At 38.2% G+C, this 25,927-nt stretch overlaps 1 protein-coding gene across 1 annotated transcript in view; it reads left to right on the forward strand.

Moving 5' to 3' along the window:
* Nucleotides 1-25,927, forward strand: part of LOC143695177 (uncharacterized) — a 213,823-nt gene that overhangs the window by 3,434 nt on the left and 184,462 nt on the right. Inside the window, exon 2 of the mRNA XM_077185610.1 lies at nucleotides 7,623-7,685. The gene's annotated coding sequence lies outside the window, so the exon portion shown is untranslated. The remainder of the gene's footprint in view (nucleotides 1-7,622; nucleotides 7,686-25,927) is intronic.

Raw genomic sequence — 25,927 nt, forward strand, 5'->3', positions numbered from 1 at the left:
GGGTGCTGCTTTCAAATGCTCTGAAAAAATTCCGTGATCAGCTGTTTCCTTGTTGCCTTCTGTGGGATGTTTTGGGTATCCTGTAGGATTAACTGGCTTTGCCAGTCCCACGCCACTGCCTTATAAAGGGTTGTGTAGTGCGTGTGTGATTAAAAAAAATTACTACTAGTGACTTGTACAGTAACAGTTGTTTTAAAATATTACTGCTGAATGTATCTTTCCTTCTGCTTTGTTGCTTCCTTTTCATTCACACTTTATATAGAGTTTTCAAGGCTGTTTGAAAGTGTTATCCTGCTTATGTAGTTCACTCCCATCTTGCATTACTGTTCCAGTCTGAAAGCGAGGTGAAAGAAACTAAATTTTTGTTAAAGATTAATTAAAGTAAATTTTATTCCCATTAGTTATTTACAGATACTCTTTTCATTAGCAGTTGCAGATGGATGGGAGGTGTGTGGTTGACTGCACTCACTTAGGAGGAACTCAGATATGGTCTCAGACACTGTTCCACGTGGCACTGTCAGTAGTTCCGTGGGCATGTGGGCAGCCTGTGCCTGTTCAGCCCTAAGCCACTCTGCCATGGAAGTAACCAGTAGGAAGGGAGCTTGGCAGAGATGGTATAATGTCCATTCTTCCAGCTTAGACTGCTCTTCCCAGCATCAAACTCTCTGGTGGATGATTCTGTACTTATGTTATTCCCACCTCAAAATGCCCCTGCAGCTTTCTTGAGATATGGTGGTTTTGTTATTGCTTCCTGCCTTGGGCAACTTAGAGTGGAGTCCAACAGCTTCACACTTCTCAGGAGGAAGTGGCAGCCTCCACAGTTCCCTGCCTCTTTTGACCAGGCAGGCCTCTCAGAATGTGAGACAATGCTGTGGTGTCAGTCAGCCTCCAGAAAGGAGCAGTGAAGAGGCTTCTCTTTCTGCAGCTTGTTGGCTTGGGGTAGCATGGACTCCTTGCCCTGATTCTCTTTCTGTGCTGGGCAGGAGGCCCCTGCCCTTTCCAGCAGTCAGTCATAATGTAAGCAAGGCAGAGCAGAGGGACAAAGATGACCTTGTATTCTTTTAGTCCGGTGTGTGAATAAGAATAAATCTCTGACAGTCTAGCCCCAAGCTACTGTTGTTTGACAAGTGCTCAGAAATGCATTGAAGTTCTACAGCAGACAAGTCCAGCTCATTGGTGCTATGGTAAGGATGCTGTTTCCTGTTTGTTTGAAAACATTTCCCATGTTTATGTGTGTTTTACATACAATAAAGGTCCAAAGTGAAACAGTAACCCAGAGTTGTTTGCTGGGTCAGTCTTTTCCCTTGTTCTAGATTACTCCTGAGTTGAAGTTCCATGACCTAGAAGTTACATTGCTCACAACCTCTCATCATTCCAACTCCAAACTGTGATTTAAGTTTTGTGGTGTATGTTATACCTTGATGCAGCAGACAGGAGATAAAACAGAAGCATCTTAGGACATGCTGAAATGTAAATGAACAGGAGGATTGGGGGGGGGGGAGTTGAGGGGTATCTAAGTTCTTGCCTCTTTAAATTTTTATTATTTCCCATCCAAGCTTACTGTTTTTGTTTAATCTTGCCATTCCTTTTCTTCTTCATTGTGTGCTCTTGTTCTTAGGGATATGCAAACTTTATTAGTCAGCTCAGCTTTCAAGCTCTGTGCGCTTTTGTGTTTGAGAATTGGGAATCAGGTACTTTTACAGATAGCCTAAGGGGAGAGCTGGGCAGGAGGAGCCTTTATGAATAATCAGGGTTGACATCTCCAACGTTGTTCCTTCATTATAAATATTGTTAAAGGAGCTGTGACCACCATGGGCTCAAACAGAACAGAGCATGGAGGGGAAGAAAAAGACAGCCTTTGATATCTGCTCTTTACTAGTTATCACTCCACTGATGACACTGGCATTGACAGGTCTCTTAGATTTGGCTGCCTTTTTTTGGGAAAGTTTTTCTTCTATTAGCATAATTATTCTGTCTGTTGAAGGCTGAGTTCATTGTACAAATTGTAAAGGCTGGGAACAGTAGTTAATGTTGCTGCTTGTAAATTTTCTTAAATGTTGTATGCCTAATAGATGGGGACAGCATTTTGATTGCATCAACTGGTTTTGGCAGCCTTCCTTAACTGGATTTACTGAATACCCCTACCATTAATGAATCACATGCTCTCCATGAACTATATAATCTAGATGATTGTTTTTTTCCCCCTCTTCCAAGTACACATTTTTTTCACTAATATGAGAGTATGCGAGGCAATTTAAATAGAACCTTGCTCTAAGCTTTATTCTCTGTCTTTTAAACCTGATTGTGTAAGAAAACAGTTGCTCGAGCCTGGACTTCTTGAGGGTTTTTCCTTTTAGGAAACTAAAACATATTTTTGCTACCACAATCAGCCTCTCTACTGTATTAAATATTACTGAGAGGGAAAATTCTGTTTAGTGGGATGATTAGTTCTCCAAAGGGTTAGCACAGCTTCATGGGATATGTAGCATAAATTTTCTATTCATAAAATACTTTGAAGTTTTAATGGGTATAAAAGTTAAAAATACAATCCAGTTATATATTCAGAATGATCTTGCTCTTGGAGTATAATACAAAATGTTTGCTAGTATGAGCACAGTACTTGCTTTATCAGATTCCTTTACTCTGGCACATATATTTTCCTAAGTCATGGACAGATGGAATCCTTGCTGTAGTATTTGAAGTGCCCTGGGCACTTGTGCAGAAGAATTCATGAGGCTCTACTCACAGACCCTCATCTGGTCTGGATGTCTTTCTGGAAAAATGTCTGGCAAATTACTTCCATGGATGAACTTGGAATCTTCCTCCATGCTCAGCACTGCTGCCACAGCATGAGCAGAGGAGGTAGAGAATGCTGAGGAGAGCATTCTGTACCTGAGAATGTTCAGATTGTTTTTGAACTGAGCTGGGGAGGAGGCAAGGGCAGATGGAGGTGCTGAGATGACCTTGAGAACTTTTTACTCCAGAATACCCTTTCAGATAACAATGTCTGTACCTTGAGGGATGGGAAGGGAGTACACCACTTCTGAGGCAAACACTTCATCTGTCAGTCAGTACGACAATTACAGGGAAAGTGGTGCTGAACTGAAGTTCATATTTTGCAGTATGTGGTTTATAGACTGATTGGAGTCTGTGGTTTTACCTCTCAATAGGCTCAACCAGGAGAATCAAGTGTATCATGAGACAGCTGCTTAAATGCTCTTTACAAAGACCTGTTCTTACTCTGAAAAATGTTTTGAGATCTACATATTGGAAAGAAATGTGTCTTTTGATTGTACACAAGCGACTGCTTTGCATTCTGATTGAGCATTTTTTCCATATGGGGAAAATCCTTAGGTCTGTTCACAGGGATGATGGGGCACTATGCACTGCTTGCTTGGCATAAAATTTGTTGACAACTTCCTGCAGACTTTTTTTTTACTTCAACGTTTTCATAGCAGTTTTTTTTTTTCAATTGTCAGCTAAAACTGAACAAAGAATACCAAGTTTAAACTGAATTATAGGAAATGTAGTAGATATTACAGTCAGAGCACGTGCAGCTGTGACCTGTGGGAAAGGAATGGGATATCTAAGGATCTTTGATGGAGAATACTTAGAGTAGCTTGGCTAGCAATTGTTGTCACTTTTTATAAAATATAATTGCCTCTTTCTGGTCATAATATGGGGAACAGATACGGTGGCTCTGAAAGTCTCTCCCATATGTAACTAATACAAAATGGCAAAGAACCTTCTGTGGCAAACAGCAACAGTTCCAAATGTGCTTACATTTCTTTAGTGTATTAGTGCTCTTGGAAAAGACTGAAGATATCTCAGTACTTATTCAGAAATACACACACATATTCTGGGGTAAAAGGTGCAGCTCTGTGAATGCATGGCACTTCCTGTCAATAAGATTTTGGACCCTACACAGTGGAAAAGCAGCACTAGCTGTATAGTGTACAATGCTGTGCCATGAAACAAGTCTGACCATGAGAAGGGCAAAATGAATTACAGTTTTTTCATAAGACTGGCACATATGGAAGAATATTCTCCCCTCAAGGAAAATGGAACATCAGTTTGGGCTTTTGTTTTGCTTGTTTTTGAGGGGTTATTGAGTGTACTGAGATCCCAGGAACTCCGTTCAGACTGGATGTGCTCTGGCTGTGTCCAGGTTACACCAGAGGAATTTTCTGTCTTATCCTTGCCTTGCTGTGCAATAGAGAGCCACACTCATAGTGCACAAATCTATGCTAGCTTTGCATTGATCAGGATGGGAAAACAAGGGAAAATACAATAGAGACCAAAAATGTAACTCAAGCAAATTTACTGAATAATTCTGGAGAATCAGGATAGCACTGTGAACCTGTGAAATACGTACATATACAGTTTTCTTCCAGATTGTGTGCATGAACTTTCAGCAGTGTTACTGACCTTGTTGTCCCTAGTTTGCGTCACACCTTAAAATTTTCATTTCCATTTTTTAGGCTTTGCCCTGCCACAAGCAATGTGATATTCAATAATTTTTTGCAGCTCCTTTATTTATTTGTATAGGTGTTGGACTCTGTCCTGTAAATTCATGCAAGAAAGCACTTCATTTTATTAATTGGAAGGCATCTAGGTGATTGTTAATACAGTATACATGGTAGACATTATGCATGTTTTCATTATTTTTATTAACTTTATATTAAAAAATGCTTTTGAATTTATCAGAAGTTCTGCTTTTATGATACTCTGTGGAAAGGCTGAGTATAGATTTGCTTTTGATAAAAATGATTTCACTGGATAAATAAAAATATTCTTTCAGATTATCAACAATTTTAATACATACTGTGCTCCTTTCAAATGAGCAGAAGTCAAAATTGTGGTGATGTGTACAGAGGAGTAATGAGAGCCTTACAGAAAAACAGGTATTTGCTTTTCTACGAGTAAATCACTGAAGGCAGCAGGACCCAGTTCAGATGTGTTTAAAGCTTGTTTACACAGTGTTCACTGTCTGTAGGTCCTGAGATTTTGCTTGAAAAACAATCTGAACATGGATAAGAAGCTGCAAGTGGAATTTTATTTGGTTTTGGTTTTTGTTTTAATCTTTATTAAGCTGTTTATTTATGTGCTGTATGATTCTGAATGTAACTGCTGTCTTTTTTTCTCTTGGTGGGGGGGTTGGAGGAGATACATAAAATGCACTGATGGCCTTGCAATTCTTTTTGTATGAGAAAACAATTACAGAAGTGGGATCTTAATGAGAATTTAGTAGCTCATACATCTTTACATCTTCTATATTCTCTGTTTTGATGTTATAGACAACCTTCCACCCCCTAAATTCTACAATTTTTTAATTGTGTGAGAATGAGTATTTGTGATATATTTATTATTTTTGTTCTTATTTTCTGAAGATAAATGGATGAAAATCTCAGACTTGCTAAAAAAAATAGCAACTTCTATGTTTTGTTTTGAGCAAGGTAAAGTTCCTTGAGACTTTAGTCTTTGAAGTGGTGGACTGTCATGTTCTCTTTACAGGGAAAGTGTCTAGTGTGACTTACGGGCTGGATTTTCACCTAATTCCTTGCTTATTCACCAACAGATTTTTGCCTGTTCATTAGTTGGTATACTTGCACCCATGAATCTTAAGAGACCAGTACCATGTTAAATGAATAAATACTTTATTCAGTTCCAGAATTTAAAAAAATACTTCCGTTGCTTTATGAACCGGGATTTCTGGCTTGCCTTTTCCAGTGTCAGGATATTATTTGCTGTGCTAAGATTGATAAAACCAGTGGCAAACATAGGTGTTTTGCCTTGCTGCCTGCTTTTCTTTGCTGGCCTGAAGAATCTGCCTTGTTGTCATGTATAAAACAGGGAGCTGCTTATATCGGAACTTGATAAACCTTTGTAAAGCAATGTGCTGTTGCCAGTAATGGCCTCCATTCATTATTAGCCCAGTTGATTTTCATTTACACTTGGCTCTAACAATTAGCTTGAGCAGGTGTGAAGGTGATGGAGGGCTAGGGACGCACAGAGGTCAGCCACTGCTCTGTGTGATAAATTAACCATTATTATCTGCAGTGAAAGTGGCTCTTTACGCTTGTCAGCAGCAAACAAAGGGACAACATATTTCACATAAAGTGGAATCAGGGCCACTACTGCAAATGTGATGTGTCTGTAATTTTTGTCTGGTAAATAAAGGCAAATCCTTTTCAAGTGTCACACCTGTGTGTTTCACTTTACGGAGGTAAACCTATCCTGTCTTACAGATGTATATATATAAATTTATGAATATTGAGTTTCAAAGCTGTAGTTAGTGGCATTTTATAGTAATACATTCTAATCTGCATTAGCAACTAACCAGAAACCTATTAGTAGAGGATTTAAAACATGGATATTTTCAGCAGACTGTAATAAGGAAATTATCTGAGACCTCTGATTTTTAAATTCTTCTGTTACTATTCAAAAGCATCTGCTTTTTTTTTTTCCTGCATCACATTGGCTTTCCTCTGACATGTACCTATGTTTATCTTTCAAATGAGCTGTAATCTTCTCCAAATCTAAAAGATGTTGTCTTCTAAAAGGCATGGAATTTGGGAATGGGTAACAGGTAAACCTCTTACACGCCCACTATGGGATACTGATGGATTGCAGAAGAGACAGAACTTGAGTCCTTCTTGGGCTTGGGTGTAGTACTGCTACTTTACTCTTATGAATTTCTTGGTCAACTGAACTGCCAATATTTTACATGTCATGAGTAAGTTATAAAGAATCTGCTGGCCTTAACCCTATGTGAAAATGACAGAAAGTACAGAAAGGAGGAGAGCCACTTCCCTTCCCAATAAAATAGGGAGTGCAGGGAATTTGAATGTTTAAATTGTCTGTTCCATCCAGGTCCCTTCATCCCCCTCATTTATTCTGGTTTTGGAAGGAAAGGTCCAACAGGATGTCTGCCTGAAGCTAAGTTTTCATTCTCTGGCTAGCAAAATAGTTTGCCAAGTTAGCAAAATAGTTTGCCAAGTTGCAATGTTTAAAGTATGTGAGCTCCCTCCACACACAGCCTGTCTTTCTAATTAACAGGAAGAGTATACAGATTTTTGGATACTTTCTTATAACCACTGTTCTATTTATGAAGAATTTTCAAAGAAACTCAAGGCTTTTTTTTTAATGTTAGCTTTGGTTATCTGTGATGGGAGCAAACCTTTCCTTCTTTTTTTTTGATGGACAAGAGTTGCACCATCACACTCCTGATGGCACTTGAACTGGTTGCTCAGTCTTCATTGTTAGCTCAAGTACCAGCCCATAATCCTGGTCCCATGGGCCATGTTTTACTCTGAAGTGGCATTTCATTTGCTGTTGAGACTCCTTTGTTTCTCTCTAGCATCATGGTGAATTTTCTTAAAACGCCTATTTGCAAACATGACATTCTTGCATTATCCTTTTGCAGAATTTACAGAAGCACCCCAGATTTGGAATCCCAGTACTCTAGCTGATCAAGCAGTCAAAAGGCTGCTTGACCTAAGCATCTTCTTTTCCAAAAAGTTAAGGCATTAGGAACCAATGTTATGGAAACTGAAATCAACAAAATACACTGAGGCCTGAGCAGGAAGTTCTGTTATTAACCCTCCACTGTGCTTTGGCAGGAGCCCCGAGGCTGCCTGTGCTGTCTGCTGTGGGGAGTCTGCAGAGCTGCTTCCTCTGCTAAGGTAAGGCCTTTCCACTAGCAACAGCTGCTTTTGTGCTCTGATTTTACTACATGAGAGATCACTCCTTCTTGGTCTTCTCTGGATGTAGCTGGGGTGTCTGCATCACCCTGAAAATGCTGGTGTGACTGCCTTAGAAGCAGCCAGTGGTCCATGGGCTGACACACAGAAGCTGCACTGCAGAATTGAAGGGTATTGCCCTCCCCAGAGGGAGCAAAATATTGTCAGAATTTAGGGCTGCTGCTTATCAAAGCATGAGTGAAAGGGGGTGGGGAATAGAGACATTTGGTTGTTTATTGTAAAGAAGCAAAGCTCTTGCAACTAAGTGGCAGCAGTTTAGTGTTGCACAGAGTCTTGTTAGAAGTAAAGTATATGTTTAATCATTTGATTTGTCAAAAGGGAGGGTTGAACTCAGGGGAATAAATATAATACACATGGGTTTAATTACCATGGATGGGTAGGCAAAAACAAAGTATGCAAAACAGTACATTTACTCTTCACATATGTGTGTATATACATATATAATTAGAGTTGGGCAGAAAATGCTTTTTTTCCTGCCACCCACACTTTCCTTGTTTTTTTATCAAAATAAATATTTTGATAGAAAAACATGTACCAACTCTACCATATATAGTAATTACTTGTCACAGACAAAGATAAATAAAAAAGAAAACTTTGAAGTTAAACTCAAAGCAATGAAAGCTAATTTTACTCATTAGAAATACATAAAACTCTAATTGGGAAGGGCATAGAAGGGAACACAAACATTTGCTGCATGGTAGAGGATAGGCATACTGTAGACAAACACAACTCCTGAGTTTCACTTGGTGGCTTACAGCATATCCTCAACACACAGGGAGCAGGGCTGTACAAAGATACTTTTCAGTAATTTGTCCAAGGCTGTGTTGTAAATCATTGTTGAGGGGGTTAATACTTTGAGGTTTCTATTCTTAGGAAGACCAGCAAACAGCTGCCCCATCTGTTATATGTTCCATAAAAGTAGGGGGTGGGGGGTGATTTTTTTGTTTTAATTTGAGAAACTTGTGAAGATTGAACAAAAATGTAATTTTTATCTGAGCTATAAATGAGACAGAATGTTGCTGCGCAAATTAGGGAATTTAATAAATATGTGATGTGGTGTGAAGTTAGATGTGTTTGCTCTCTTGAGAGATTGACCTTTCCCTATATGAACAATCAAAAACTGTTAAAACGTACTTTAAAAAAATTATAAAGACCATTTTTTCAGTTAACCCATGCAAATTCAATGAATTTTAACAGCCTGCCATGGCTGAAGATTTATCCTCTTCCCAGTATCTTTGCACAGGGAAGCATTAGTTTAGGAAGTTTATGATTTGGAGAAGATATATAAGTTAGACTGGGCATGATGCCAGATTTGGTCTGCTGCAGATTCATCACAAGCTGACAATGTAAAGAGGGTGCAGATCACTAAAGCTCAGTGATGTATAAATGTTTAAAAGTTCAGCTCAGGTACCATTCCTGGAGCTTGAAGCCATTCCTAAATCCCTGTACTCTGGCCTGAAGTCAGAAGAAATTTTGATGGGGTTTTCTGGGGGTCTTGTATATCCTGCTGAAGAAAAGTCAGGGATAAAACCATGTGGTAAGAAAAAGGATTGGGCCAGGTGTACTTCATGGGATTGCTTTACTGGTTCTAACTTGTCATACTGAAGAGAATTTCACTGAGTGGGTTTTATTCAGTCTGAAATTTCAGAAGTTACTTAGGTCTGGTTAATGTCACAGGGCAAGGATTTCCTTCTAAAACAATTTGTGACATGAGCTGGAATACCTTTTCATGAAAGAGCTTTACCTGTACTTCAAGTTGCATGAGTGAAGCAGGCAGCTGTGAGTAAACACAGTGTACACTCCTGAGGGAGGCAGACAATGATGGTGATACCATTTATCTTAATATTCAGAGTCTGTGTTCAAATCTGGGAGATTTTAGCATGTTACCTCTAACGAATCCAAACATATTGTTAAGTTCAGCAAATGTTGAAACCTTGCCTAGAGGAAGGGTTGCACATACATGATGGCAGGCAGGAAAGCATTCCAGAACTTTGGCAGAAGGCTCTCAGAGTTGACTGGTTGTGTGCGTTTTGTGCTTCTGTTTTTATTTTAAGGAATGTGATTTAAAATGTGAAAAGTTTGGACTATTTTTATGAAGTTTATTTGTGCAGTACAAATATTGAAAACTACTATATATTATTGAGAAGCAAATTGTATTTGTTCAATGAAAACATAAAGCTCCCTTTTCCATCTCTAACCTTGAATGAGCTGATTATGTCATGCTGCTGTGAAGTAATACTTTTTACTGTTGGCATTTTTCAAGCTGACACAAAAGGTGGTGTGTTTTCTTTCCTCTGCACTAGAGAAGGAAAGTGCAAAAACACAACTGCTATGGGTGAAAATAACTTTCCCTAGAGCTGGAGCAAGTTCTGCCCTAGAAAGTATAAAGAATAAGTTTTACCTTGTTTTGAAATATGAACTAGAAAAGAAAATGCATAAGGACATTGATAGTTACTCTGAAACCATCTGTTAATGATGCAGCATTTAAAATACTCAGAGATTTTATTGCACTGAGAAGAGAGAATCTCTTTTTTCCTGAAATGATCAGATTTGATAATTCTCAGATGTGCTGAATTTATAATTAGGTTTTTTCCCCCCTTCTTTTTCCCATATTTATGCAAGTTTGGAAGGAATTAATCGTGTCTCCCTTCCAGGAATTTATTAAGGCAAATTTATATCTTTAAGTACATGAACAGCATCAGCTGGTGATTACCTGACTCTTTCAAGTGTGCCACATGCTGAAATTCCATGGTGGATTGCGTCATTGCAGTGATGTAAAGGAAATCCCTTGGTTTCTTTTTTTTTGGGTATCTAAATATTCTAGTTCAAGGCCTGGTGCTTTAAAGTTTTTAGCAATCATTCTTAAAGATGCAAACAGCATATACCTCATAATACATTTATGTTTATACACTGTAAATTGTTTCATATGCTCTTGTATGAACTATGCATCGTTTTCCTGATACTTTTAGGCCAAATTGAGATTTGCTGCATCTCTGAAAGCTTTTTTTAAAGTGAGGGGTTTTTTTCATTTTTCCCACTTGAGCAAAATTCTGTTGCTGCAAAGTAAAAATTCTGTTGCTGTAAAGTAATTGTATGAGTGAGAGCCCCTGTTTAAGTGAACAGTTTATGGTTACTGTATTAAAGCGAACATTTCAACTTGGCTAACACAACCACTGAATAAACACATATTGATATTATAGAACAAAATAATATATTAGTGCATTGCTCATTTGTGCTCTGATAGTCACCCTGATACTATTAGTCATGCGGGGAGTGACAAACACAATTACACTCGAGTGCTAATAGAGTGGAAGGGCAAAACTGCCTGACCTCGGCATCCTGGGTCGATTTAAATGTTTGATGTCTCATTGAATTAGTATCACAGTGTGAAAGACAAAGCTCAAACTAATGGAAATGAGCCTGGACATGCAATACTGCTGATTGGGCTGACATAATTAGAATAATATTCTTCACACAGCTAATAACAAGCAGAAGAAATAAATAACCAAGAGATAACTTAATGACTGCATGCTAAAATGCTCCTTTGAATATGCTAAGGTTAGCATTTTCTATTTACTTATGGAGCACTGAGGGAATTTTTTTCTCCATGTAATCATTAGCTGTGGTGATCAGCTCCACTCTGGTCACTAAGGCCATATGAAAGTATGCAGGTTGACCCAACTTTTCCCCCTCAACATCATTATTTAACCCTGAGGGCATTGTTACAAATATCTGTCTCTCTAGAAAACCTGCCCAATCCCTCACAAAAAGAGAGAAAAAAAGGACAAAAAAAAAAAAAAAGCTGACACATGATGGATTCATAAATATATAGCTTTGTATCCTCTTATGCCCTTGATCTGTGAGGTACGGGTCATAAAGCATGGGTAAGTGTACAGGGCTTTGAAGACTGTGTTTTTCTGTGGGCATGAAGTAGGATTTTGATACAAAACACCAGACAGTTTTTAAATGCTTTTTACAGTAGCTTATCTTAAACTTTATCTTTGTCAATCTCTTATGTACTTTCTCAGCTTGTGGGGAGGTGATGTACAAACAGCCTAAGATGTAGGTAAGACAGGTGTCTAGAAAACCGCTTCACATTGCTCATCAGTTCTGTCTAAACCTCTTTCTTCATCATTTGTTCCTGATCATAGTATGTGCACCAGAAATCCAATCTAATAAAGCACATTGACTTCTCTTCAGGTGGACAAGTCTCTGCCATGGGTGGAACTAGTAAGCTGTTCAACCACAAACATGTACTTGTAGGATGTTGTAAGAGGAGTTTTCATTCTTAACCAGAACCTACTGGAAGTAAAGCCATAGCAATTTGCTGCCTAGGTATCAAGGAGGGTGATTCTGAGACTCAAATTGAAAAAATCATTCAATGGATTAACTAGATAAAATGCTTTTTTCTCTTCCTGCTGACATAAGTTCATAACATAAACAAAGATTTTTCTTATGTGCGTAAATCATTGGACTGAAAAATAAAAAGGCAACAACAGCTTCCAGAAGAGGCTGAGGTAGATTTTCAGCTAAAGTTAGTGTGATGTCTTTGGTAGGTATCAGCAAACAAAATGCTTTTAACTTCAGGCTTGATATGGTGACTTTGTCTTGGAATTTGCTAAGAGATGTCTTTTGGGTCAAGTCTTCAAAAGAGCAGATCACCAGGTTTCAATCTAATCAGGAAGGTTTGGAGTATCTTTGGAAGCTGATGCAGGAAAATTCCATTTCTTAATGCAGGATCTGGCAGTGAACTTCCCTGTACTTCTGGAGCTATGACCTCATTCACGAGGGGATATCACCACAGCACAAAATTGCTAATAAGATCTGATTCATGTAAATTGGGCTTGTTAGTGAGAATGGAAACTTTCAAATCTTGAAACACCTAAGACAATGTACATGGGTTTTTCATGCCCAGTTGACCCATAAATTTATATAATGACAAGCCTTCTATCATGGATGTACTGAAGTGGAAACCTTAGTTTGAAATGAGTAAGATGTTGCACATTGCAAACTTGCAGGTAGCAGAGTCCCAGCAGAGCATTTTAGCTTTGCCCAGCGTGAGGCAGGGAAATGCTGTTCATCTGTTATGTTCATAAGCTGACCTACATCTGTAACTTCCTTTCAAATAATACCAATAAAAAAGAAGGCCCAGCATTTTCAGCAAATCACATTATTTCACTTCATTAAGGGTTAAGGGTTTTATGTCAGTCTATTACCAATTCAGGCTGAGATAGCAGTGCTGAGCCAGCACATGCCACGTTATTGAGGGCTGGCACAGAGGTGGATGTCCTCTGCTTCCAGCACAATCAGCCCCAGTGCTGGGGGGGTCTGACTGGGAAAGGGCTTGGCGTTTGTGTTATAAACCAGTAACTTTACTAAGTACAGCTGTCATGCAGGCAGTAAGAAATACACAACTGATTCTGTTCCACAGATTCTTGATTCTCAGAGAAAGTGACCCAAAATTGCCCCATCCTAACCCAAACCCCTCAGCCTTCTGATTGCTGTCGGTTCACTTACCTTTGTCAGGTCTTCCAGTCCTGTGGAGTTGTCCATGTTGACTTCATGTTTGCCTGCTCTGGGTTGTTTCCACATCCTCGTGGAAGAAGTCCTGGCTCCCCTTAGTAAGAAAATCAGCATCATGTAAGAGGAGCAGGAATAATTTTTTTCCTCCATAATGTGGAGAAAACAGAAGCAACAAATATAGTAAACTAATTACTATTCCCCGTGATTATGCAGAGACATTACCTGTGAGCAGCACCTCTTTTTCCTCAATCCTCATCTTTTGCCAAGAATACTAAACCAGTGAGATTATCTATGGGATAAGAGGTTGAATCTTGAGGTAGTTTGAATGTAATGGTGAGGGATTCTTTTCCTTCTCTGTTAAGCTCATCTGAATTTATGCTGCTGAGCCACCAAGCCTGTGGCTCCTAAGGTAGTTAATATTTCAGTGAGGTCTGAGTTCTGAATTTTTTTGTCATAGTGAACTGGGAACATCTTCCTTTAAAACAAACTTCCTCAAACAATGACAAGACATCAGCTGTTGTGGAAGTATCATACTGATGAATGAGAAGTAGAATGTTAACACTTTTAGGCTGAAATGTGGTTTCATTAGAATCAGTCAAATCAGAATAATGAGTCTCAATTCTTTATGACTTTCTTCAATGTGTGCCTGTTGACACATCATCCCCTGAACTGTAGATTTAGGTTTATACCACATACCTGATGAAGTTTTTCACAGATTTCTCATTTATATCTTCCATGTCACCTTTGTGCTGTGATTGCATGAAAAGTATTATTTGTTTAATTTTATGGTAAGTAGGGATTTAATTTCAAGAGTAACTATGTGATTAAACTTTTCTTCTAAGGACTCTTTTAACAAGATAAGCTTAGTTAAAAGTAAAACTGCTCTTTGGCACCCACTAGTGTGTCATTATCCAGTGCCTTGTGTGTGAAGGGTCATTTTTTCATGATGCAGAAAGGATAGAAAATGTCACTGTGATAATTTCTATTCTCAAATTCTCTATTCTCACAGTCAGCTTTTTCTGTGTTTTAAATTTCTACAACAGTCTTCTCCTGAAGTCCTGAAAAAATCTGAATCAAGGACATTGACATAAATAGAAATATTTTGATTAAAGTATTTTGGATTCTCAGTCAGCAAATGTGTGTTTCAGTTCTTATGTTATTAAGGAACAACAACAATGGTCAGGGTGTTTTCCAGTAATTTCTGGTGCTCATAGGTGAGTTAATGCCCTGAACTGGAAGGTCTGATTCCTTCAGAAATCTGTTAGATAATGTTATATTCTTTTATTTTTCCCCTCCAGTGGCCTTAGTCTTGATGATACCTTGTGCACAGACTGGTATTGCGTATTTTCACAGCAATAGTTCTCTAATGGAAGGAGATTGCTTCATCTGCAGTACTCTGCAGCATTTTGAACACCAAATCCAAGTTCTGCCTGCACAGATATCACAGCCAGGGGTTGCTGACTGATGCACAAGCTGCCATTTGAAGTGGGGTACTTGGGGGTGTTCTTATGCAAAACATTGACAACCCTTCTGGACCACAGAACTGCAGCCTTTCCATGTCATTCAGAAAAGATAGAAACGTGACAAAAAATTCAAAATAAAGTCCTTTGTATATTCAACTCTCCTGGTACAAACCCTCCACTGGCAAGGAATGTACTGAAAGTGGTGGTGCTCCAGTACCAGTTGAACAAAAACAGCCTTTGGCTGTCTGGACTAATAAGAATGAAGAACTCTTGCAGATAGAAAAAAACAAGATTGTTTTGTTTTGAGCAAATGTAGAAATATCACAGATAGCTGCAGATTTGATTTATTTTCACGCCATTTGACAATCTGATAATTTTTACAAAGACATATTAAAAATGCTGTTTCATGCAAAGTTCACTTTTTTCCTTGTTTAAAAAACACTCCATCTTTAATTTGCAAGGCTGTGTATTAATTTTGCTGAGTACCGTTTATTTCCCTTCCCTTCCACTTTAAATAAAGTCAGTTGTTGACAACTCTCAGGCGTGTCAAAGTCTCACCACTAATAATTGCTTAAGGATCCCTAACTTCTATAAATGTTGGTTCCAGCTAAAAACCCCATGCAATAGCCCTGTTTGAAGGAAGTGGGGAGGGGGGAGGGAAAGAAAAAAGGGGTGGGGAAAAAAAGAAAAAAAAACCTGAGAAGTTCTTCTGATGAATTTTTGATTTTCCTTCCTAACAAAGAAGTGTCTGTGATTCAAAGAAATAGCTTAAAGTGATATTATAAAATAGAATATGGAGTGCACTGTTCTGAATGACTCTTTGCTTTTAATGTGAGGCTGAAAAATTGTCAGTGCCTTTTTTGATTAGATGAGACTTTTTTTTTTTTTTTGTTCTTGATCTAAGAATTGAGGAGAAAAACATGCTACTTGCATTTGAATATGGTATGAGCTGGCTGTAATGTGTTGAAGATAAAGCAATACCAGTACTGCCTCAAGGCGGCACCTGCGTCTGTGGGTCAATGCCATTCCTCCTTAGATCGCTGCGGAGCCCCTCTCTCGGCTGCTGCTTTATTAGGCCTAATTAGGCAGGCTGTCACTTTTATTGGTGATGGAAAAGGAAGATAAGTAGATTACTTGTGTCATCTATCTCTATCCGGACGTGTCTAAAAAGTCTAAAGTGATTGCTGTGGGCCACAAATATATTTCACAAGAGGGAGGAAAAAAATCAGAAATGTATTAAACCTCTAGAAATGACTTACCTTTGGCACTACTGTGTGTAATTTCAAACCCACAGAGAAAAGAGTTACAGTACATACGTAAAGTCCTTTTGTTCAGAGGGAGAAGGTTGTGTGTAATGGTTTTGTGGTATCAAAATAATAAAAAAGGCTGTTTTCCACTTAAAATTCTAGCAGCAGTTATATATATTTTAAAGTTAATCCAAGTTATAATTAGAGTGCAGCATCTGTGGCTGGTGGAAGGGGCTATTTTGATGACAGGCTTGTTGACGTGTTCCTCTGATAAGTTTGCTCTTTGGATCATTGCTCAGGGCATCTCCAGTATATGTAGCATGTGTATATTTCTAATGATTGTTTATAGGAATAATTATTTTCTAAATAAAGTATCAGATATCTTCTGAAAGAAATTAATTATTGAGAGCTAATATTATCAACAGCAATCAGCACTTGCAATATTTTAATTGTCTGAGACATCATCTGCTTTGGAAGATGATAATCTCCAGAATGTTCCTCCACAGAATGAGTTTATTAGGTATAGCATTGTGGCAGGAAAATGAAATTACCTTTTATGGACTCTTATGAAAAGGAAATATGTTCTTGATTTAAGAGTATTTGTAAGCTAGATACCAATCATTACACATATTTAGGCTCAAGGTTAAAACAAAGTGAGTTTTGTATTTTTAAAAATTCTTTAAAATTCTCAAATTGCAACCAGACAGATGATAAAACACTTTTAGAAATTTGGGGGTTTTACTTTTGGAGATGGGCTCTTACTCCAACTGTTGGTGCATCCAGTCACATGGGATACAAATACCAACCTCTTGACTTGCATATTTGATTGCAGCCACAGCACAGGTAGCAGTGTGTTAACATAGGCATCTTTAAGAAATATGCCAAGGATGTCCGTGTGAAAATTCCGAAGTCTCATGGGCCAGTGTCTTGGACTAATAGCTAGAATAAATGTGTAGGTACCAATAAAACTATTTATAGACTTAAAATCAAACTCAATCACAACGCAAGGGCAAAATCAGACCCTATCCAGAATTCCTTACTCAGAACTCCCGGAGGCTTGAACAATATAATTTCAAGAAATGTTCTTGTGTGTAATGAATGCTGTGGAAGGTCTATTTAAAGACAGTTTCTGAATGCTGCACCAATGGCATCTTTATTCAGAATTCTATGTTCCATAGGCAGTCAGCCATTCTATTTGTTTGGAACCTTCAAATCTTCTCATTTGTAATTCAATTCAAGCTGTTTAGGCTTGATTTTCTTTGCCTTAAAGTCTCCTCTTCCCAGATATTGCCTGACTACCTCTCTGAATATTGAGATAGCTGAAAGTGCAGTGTCATGGAAATCCACCATTGGAATACATAATTTCATAGCTGCTGTACAAGCCTTTTTTGTTTAAGTGGAGGGTTTTTGAGCCATGTTATGATAAAAACATTCTAAATGTTGGACAGAGGTACCTAGTACCAAGAACTTTTAAACGGGTTTGTCTTGAAGAACTTGCAGATCATTATTAAGTTGAAGAAATTCAAAATTTCATGCTCCAGAGTTTTTTATTCTGCCTACCACTGTAAGGTACAACTTTTACTTGATACTCATTTCATGATTATTTCTCTTAATTACAGTATCTACCCAGAGTGGGAGTCTTTCAATGTCAAGGTGTCAAAGTCTCTGAATTACAAAGAAAATGTTTTAACATGCAATATTTGTTTTCTGAAGTTCAAGGCTGAAACTCCTTTCCTCCATAATGTGCAACAGCCAACTGTAGTGCATAAAGGCAGTATATTTAGTTCTCCAGGAGGTAGAAATCCCTTTTGGAAACTGCAGGCTGCTGGCAGTCGGGTTCAGCAGCAGCCTCATGGGAGGCAATCTCTCATCAGGAACTCTGCACCACTTCTGAGGAACCCCAAATGAGATTTTGAATTGTGACTTGGTGAATGTGTCTATGTTCTGTAGTTTGTTCCTGACAGTCAATGCCACCACAGCAGACATAGTGTATCTAAGGCATAAAAACTGGGTTCCTAAAATGGTTCTTTATCTTTCTAATGCTTTTGCAAGATTTCAAGAAAAAAATTACCAAAATTGCATCACAATTTCATGCTTTCAGTATAATATAACTTATTCCATTATTTCCTCACAGTATCTGAAGTTCACTGGCTTTTGACTCATCCAAGATCTCAAATATCTCTGTAAGATCTCAAATGAGAATTCTCACTTGAAAGATATGGAACAACTGTCCTTGCTTGTGGGGGAAAAAAAATATTTTAATTCGTTCTCTCTTTCCTTCTTCCCCACAAACATGCAAAATCTCTCCATGTCCATTCTCATCCCATGTAACACTATGAACAAATCAAATTGCTGTATTTTGAATTCACCTGATCAGAAAAAGACCAGGATCAAAGATGGCACCCTGGTTTCAAAACTGTTTCTGAGAATATCCCATGGAAGCTACTGTTGTGCACCTTTTAAAATCTTTGGAAGCTGTACAGGATGAATACATCTGGTTAGAGTAGGAGTGTTTTTACAATACACAGTTGTAATTGATTATACAAACAGATGCGTCAAAATCTTCATTAGAAATAAGGGGCACTGGTACTTTGATAAGAAATATAAAATATTTTATTATTTTGGATCCTTTTAGCAGGTGCCCTTTCTTTACAAGGCATGATGCTTGTCTGTTTCATGGCTCTGTAGAAATAAAAGCCTTTTAGAACATTTTTATTTCCAATTTGCTTCCTGGTCAGTTAGGGACAGATATGAACCCAGGTTCGTATAATCACAGGCTGCTGCAGCCAATACCAACATATATGGAAATGGAAGAATAAGTCCATGTGTCTATGTGTCTTGTACTAACCTTTTCCCTTTTTATGTTTGCATTCTTGCAAGGAACACATGAGATTTTTGTATTTCATATGCATTTATCTAAAGAAGATTGGCCCTATAATTTCTACAGTCTTTTAAGTTATGAGCTGTAGCCTGGTTAGGGTCTAGTAGCTCAAAAGCACTGAAGTAGCCAACTGAAGCCAATTAATTTTTAAGAGATACTCAAGATTCTATGTTGATTTCAAAGGGCAAGATTCTAAGGTTCTTGATTTCAAAAGGCAGATTGTGTTTCCTTAATCATGTTTGTTCCTTGTCTTCAGCCATTGAACCAATTAGAAACCAAGAAATATAGTCTAAAATGATGAAGTTCATTGCACAAAATTCTTACAGAGCTAGTTGAGATCAGTTTTAAAGATTCTCTAAATTTTTTAAGCAGCATACTTATCCTCCTCCTATTTCTGTGTTACCTGTAAAGCCAAAACCAGAGCCAGACTCCCTGTCAGCTACACGGGGCTTTGGTGAAATAGTTGATTTTCATATCTATTTCTGATTGTGTCTTTTTTTTTGTCTTTTCATATTAGCATACTTCTTTTATTTCACACTGATGACATTTGTGCTGGCAATGTAGGTTATTTGTGAGGAGGGTTAGGTGATAATGATGATATCAACAGATAACTGCAGATAGAGAACAGATCTTTGGATATGGCCGTTGCACACTGTGTGGATCAGGCAGGAGGAAATAGGAATTTCTATATTTTTTTAACTTTCTTTCACAGCACTTGGACACATCTTTAGGCCGCGTGGCTCTCAGTCCAGCTAGGGTCCAGTGCACAGATGGACCTTGAGTTTGGCAGCACCACAAAGGGCAATATCTGGGCCTAGCTGCATTTGTTTATCCTTCTTTCTTTCATGTCCCATTAGTATCAGTTTTTGCTTTGAGAACATAAAAAGCCAGAACTCAAGTGTACAAATATTATTGTTCTGTATTAATGACTTCTGTATCCAATTAGTGAAGATCATTATTGCAATATGTTCTGACTTGCATTGCACACAAGAGATAATAAACAAGTTTCCTGAGAAGCAGCTTTATAAATAGCTTCTCTGCAGCATTCCTTGACTGTCCCAGTTCTTTTGGTCTGTCACTTTGCCACACAAGTGCAATGGCACCAGTAACAAGCACTTGTCACCGGGTAAGGGTTCTATCAGAGCCAGAATAGAGTGCAGGAAGTACCAGCTTTCCCCATCTGTTTCTGATAGCATAAGACCATTTCAGTCTTATGGCTGAAGCAATTAACATTTCATTCCAGGTGATAAAACCTGTTTGTTAAGTACATTTTAAGGACAGATATTGTATTTTAATGGACATTTAGTAGCTGGTTATCATCAGTCTGTGCTCCCTGCCTGGGGACAGCAGGCAAGGTTTATTAAATATTAAGAAGCTGTTCATTACTTTATGGAACTGTGACAACATAATATCTGAATATTTAGAAAACAGTTAATGTTCTTTAGAATAGCTGCTTCAGTTAGGGGAAAGGACTAATGTTTGTCTGGCTAAAGATGCATAAAAATGTCATGTCTTCTTTGAAGTTTGCACTTTGCTCCTGCTACTTGAGAATGTTGAAATTAACCTACACCACATAATTTAGAACACAAGTGAAAGCACAGTTTCCCATTAGAGAATGCAGGAAATCAGATATTTCAGATAAACATTGCTTTTGCAATGTCTTTAAAAATCCCAAAATCTATAGGGGTATATTGTTTAGAGGTTTGCCTGTCACCATAACAGAAGTTATGGTGTACTTTTGTATGCAGTACCTTTGTATGCAGTGTACAGAGGCTATTCAAATTTCATTGCAGATCTCAAGGAAAGGATTAGGTCTTTGCAAAGACATGACACCTTACTGAGAAAATACCCACAGATTTTTTGGAAGACCTTCCTTCACTTCAACCAGAGTTTGAGGCAAAGTGAAAGCTCTTTGTCTACTGGCTGTTTGAATATCAAGGAGGATCTTCAACACCAATGAATCCAATTAAATATTGTATTTGCATCCATTCTGGCTTGTATGGGATGAATCAGGAAATGAAAAAAAAGCTCCAAACTGACAACCCAGAGCTCTCTTTGGTCCTGATGTTGCCAGTCATGTTGAGTGGGCAGAATCTTGTTTCCAAGTGCAGTAGTTTGTAGCAAAACTCCCTCAGTGGTTACCATGGGACACTAGACATTTAAGTACATCTGTTGGGAAGGACAGGCAGCAGAATTATTTAGCATGAGACATGATTTTATCTTAAATGTATAGAGTTACAAGGGTCACAAATGTATTACCACTCAGTGATGTGCAGATAACATTTTAAGAGTCTGGGGAGTGGGGGCAAACCACAAAAACTTTAGTCTTGTATGTCCATACAATAAAGTATGGACTTTACAAGAAGTTAAGGTGTTTTCCAGACTTTGGAATATGGAACTACACAACCTTTTTGTATATTTTTCCAGTTCAGCACTAAAACTTCTGACAAAGAGATACAATATTAGCTGGCAATAAACAACCATGATGTCTGAAAATTATTATGCATTGGTTCTGAGAGATGGATTTGGTCAGGTAATTGTCCTGAGTGCAAGAACAACAGAGGGTGAGGATGGACTAAAGTAGCCTTAAGTCATCTTTCTGAATTGTACCTCAAGCTGGATCACCTGACCTGAGATGATGTGTTCATGTCTCTTGCCCATAAGGATGTCTCCTTCCACTAGGTTTGTACCTGTGTTTTTGCCCTCTTTCAGTTCTTCTCTGTCCTCAGAACTTTTATTTGCTCTTTCCCCCTAAAAACACTTCTCTTTACTCCCTCTGTCGGGAACTTTAATTGTTCTTGGCCTCTATGTCTTCCTTAAAAGCTCCTTGCAGCCTTCACTGCCCTCTGTATTCAGACCTCACTTGCCCTCAAATCCTTAGTCTGAGCTCCCTGGCTCTTCCTGCCTCTTTCCCTTTTGGCCATGTATCTTTGCATCCCTGGTCTCTGAAGGATTACAGCACTCAGCTTCTGCCACTGAGCCAGAGCAAGGTGAGGACCAAGTCCAGGACACAAAATATCTGAGCCAAGGAAGAGTCAGAGTGGGTGTGGGCTCTCTCCTGTCTCACCTCTCCACAGGAGTGCATGAAGACTGGGCACACATTAATTTGCATGGTTAATTTGCATTATCAGTGGCTGTGGTAATAGATTTGCATGGTTTGATAATAGAAATATTTTCTTAAGAGCTTCTCTGATGAGGTTTCTGGCAACTCTGGGTTCTTTTGGACACTTCATTCAGTATGTTGCAAAGCTTATCATTTAGGAGAGGGTGGAAAATAGTCTACCCAATAGGCCAGAAAAAAGTAAGGGAAGGTTATTTAATTTCTTTCACTTGCTGCATTTAATTAAGAAACTGATGTATGAGTTTTGTAGGGGAACAGCATAGGAAAGGGGAATAAAAACATCTATGGGGAACCAGATTTCTCATGAAATGTTTTAACTGAGGGGAGAGGAACAACCCTAGAAACTTTTCAGAAAGGAAGACCTATGATGGTGCAAACTGAGAAAAATTTCTGCTTTTTCAAGTCTCCTTGAACTCAGATTTTTCTCATCTGTGTATGAAGTAAAGTTTAGAGAATTTTCTGTGTTTCTGATCCTGCCTTCTAGTAAGTTTGCAAGTCTCCAACTTCTCTCTGAGCCTTTGCAGTGTTCTTCTCTAGTGGGAACCATCCCTTGGGTTCTTCCCCCACAAACAGTTCTTTGGTTTATAAAGGAAGCTCTTTTATTTTGTTTTTGTTGCTGGCGTCCAAGACTGACAAATGGGTTTAGTCCCAGGCTCTTCTTTCAATTATTAATGAAAAATATTGTATTACCTGAGGCTAACCCAACATTTCGTTCCATTTCCAAGCCTTTGGCAACCAGCAATCTCATTGCTGTCTAAAATGCAGAGAAGAAAATCTTCTGCCTATTCCTTTTTCTTCCTGTGCTCCTGCCTCACCTCCCTCCCTTAAGAAATTCACAGCGTAATTGCAGGATGGCTCCAATGAGGGTGCTAAGAAAGCATTGTTATAAATAAAAGTGAACATCATGCAGTCTGATTGTCACTTGTTTAGGATTTAAAGTATCAATTCCTGAACATTACAGAGATTTAGACATGGGTTAATTAAACATTTACATACATGTGTAGAACAATATATTGTATGGTGCAATAATATGCACTTTAATCAGGATCTGTGGGTGTTGTGTGTTTGCTTGTTCCATGTTAATTGGTATCGTGCTGGCTCCTAGCTTAGGTCTTTGGCTGGATGGAACAGAATAGACATGGTGTTTTAAATATTTTAATTAGGACCAGCAGTTCCCGGCTCACTCATTTCTCATTGGATTGTTTTTCATGCATGAATAAATTAGCTAGCATGGAAGTACTTTGCAGAAAGTAGTTGCCCTCTAGCCATAAAATGAGTCCTGTTCATTAATACTTTAATGAAATTAGCTGTGAGCAAAATATCATTCCTTTTAACTGTGTTCTAATTTCTTAATTTTAATTAGGCACATAATTGTAGTATACTGAAATTATCTTAATGTACAGCAAGAAAAGTTCTATCACCATGGGCCTGTGGCTGAAACTTGAGCATACTTGCAGCATATTTCAGCTTGCAGTTTTTCTCTTCAACATTTCCTAGCTAATCAAAATCTTTTCCTTGCTTTGTGTTATTGCAACACGGAGTCAGGAACTGACTAATGCTTTCAGATACCAGAAAAATTAAAAGAATGGCTGATGCTATGTTTTGTTGTTGGCAACATACATCTGACAAGCCTCAGTTTTAGAGTCCAACATAACCCAGGAGCACTTCTAGGGAATAATGGAGTACACAAAACCTGTTTGTTGTTTTGGCTTTTGCCCCTGAGATGTTTCATGTTTTGCTAACCTGGAGTTGCTACATCTAATTCCTAATTATACAAACCGAGGTAGGAAGCAGTAAGAAAACGTGAGAGATGAGAAATTTAGATTTTAGCAGCACTAGCATGTCATCTTCAGTATAAAGTTTAATTTAAAAAATTATTCTAGGCTGGTTTATAGATGCTTCTCGTTTCCACTTTGGCAGATACTGTTTTGGTGGATGCAATTTCCTTACTGCAAAGAAAAACATGTTCTGACAAAAACAATGGTTACTCTCTCTAATACTAAGTTTGATATGAGTATTCTGAGTGGATGTCCTCATCCTGATAGAGAAGTGTGTGTAGAAGCACTAAACTAGATACATTCTTTTTTAATAGGAGAGCTAAGGATCTTCAATCCAAATTTAAGTCAGAGGGGATTTAAACTTCAGCATTAACTCCTTTGCTCAAAACTGCAGAGAACTGGAAGAAGAAGCCAGGAAGGGATCTTGAAAGTTTTAAAATACTGAGAAAGGAACACATATTCAGCCCTAGAGTTTTTGCAACCAAGTCCTTTGAAAACTAGCTTTTGTATTTATCACTGTATTAAGCAAAGAGAATTTCAAGCAGTAATGACTATATAGATATGAAATGTGACTTTGACCAAAGGAATTTTAAGGTCAAATACTGGTATATTAATGTTGAGTGTGGTGGATTTGTGCAGTGATTTCTCTCTCCTGTACTGTGCTGTATTGAGCTGTTCTGCAGAGCTCTGCAGGTGCCTGTAGCCACCTTTCAGAACTCCCCTGAAATCCACGGTGCACTGAGCAGGTGAGCTCCACATTCCTGCCCTCCCCGTGGATGTCATGCAAATCAGGGCTCTTGGCTCTTTTACAGGGTGATTGGGACCTTTGTCTTTGCTGAAATTGAATTTCTAATTGAAATCCTTTTTGGCAGCATATTTCACTGCCTGCTGTAATTGGCACCTGCTCTAAATAATATTGATATTTCTTATTTAAATAATAAATTATGGCTAATTGTAACACTTCATTATGCCCACAATTAAGTGAACTGAGGTTAGTTTACAATTAATACTAATACTAGTTGATGTGCAATTTGAATGTAATTTGCTGCTGTTAGCAGATTGCCAGTGGAAAGAAGAAAGCTAAGGGATTTCTTGTTTCCAGTGGCAATCTTGTTTTTCTAGACAAACAACCTTAAATAAAGTGTGAGTTATATTCAAATAACCAAGAAATTAATTAGACTAAACATCCTGGTTTTATTTCTGATCAATCATTGTCACTCTTCTGGTAAACACATATTCAAACCCTCCCTTTGTAGAACCTAATTCAAATTATATCTATTAAAGATTAGTAAAATTAATGCAGTGCATCTCTAATTGTTTCCTGTTATGGGAGACAAGATAAGTTCAGAGAATTCAGGTTTCATTCAGGCAATCTCCAATATGATGGATTTGTATCAGAATGCTAAGCCCGTATTTGATCACAGATTGCTCTGAGTGTGAACAGAAGCTCTAAAAAGAAAATGGGAATGAGCTGGAAGCTTTACATTGGAACTTCAGCCAATGACAACAAATGCTACAGACACTGCTTGTTCTGAAGAAAGAAATACCATGGAATTTCCTTTCTTGTAATAAAATATGTTTGAGTGTATTCAACAGCTTCCAGGCTCTCTGTACCTTGAGGATTATTTGCTGTAGAGGCAAAGGACATAGGCAGGTGGACATTACTTGGTTTGCTCTGCTTCACCTGTCAAAATTCTTCAGGTCCTTCCAGCATTTATAAAATGTGCTTGAGCAGCACATTCCAAGTGTATCATCACTGTATTCAGTTTTCTGACTTGACAAATCCGCATTAGAAAAATGACCTGTACCTCTTATGTACACCCATCTGTAATAAGGCTTAAAGAACAAGTTCAGTTTAAAATTGCTTCCATCTTTTGTATGATCAGATGAGAAACTGTTGAATCGGAACTGAAGTGATAGTATAGAAACTTAGGAATCTCGATCTCAAATCTGCATGCAAGCCTAAGTAAAAATCAAACAAAAAAAATAGGGTAAGCTCTAAGGGAATTTGAGTAATGAGCAACAAAAAGGGATGGATCAAAAGCCTGTTGCAGCATTCAAGTGCTCACACGGTTGTAAGTAGGGTCCCTTTCTTATTTCTGTGACAGCACAGTGACTTACTCTGCATTTTGGAGTCAGGTAGTGGACACT

Source organism: Agelaius phoeniceus, chromosome 13, assembly GCF_051311805.1.
Source record: "Agelaius phoeniceus isolate bAgePho1 chromosome 13, bAgePho1.hap1, whole genome shotgun sequence".
In the NCBI taxonomy this organism is placed as follows: Eukaryota; Metazoa; Chordata; class Aves; order Passeriformes; family Icteridae; genus Agelaius; species Agelaius phoeniceus.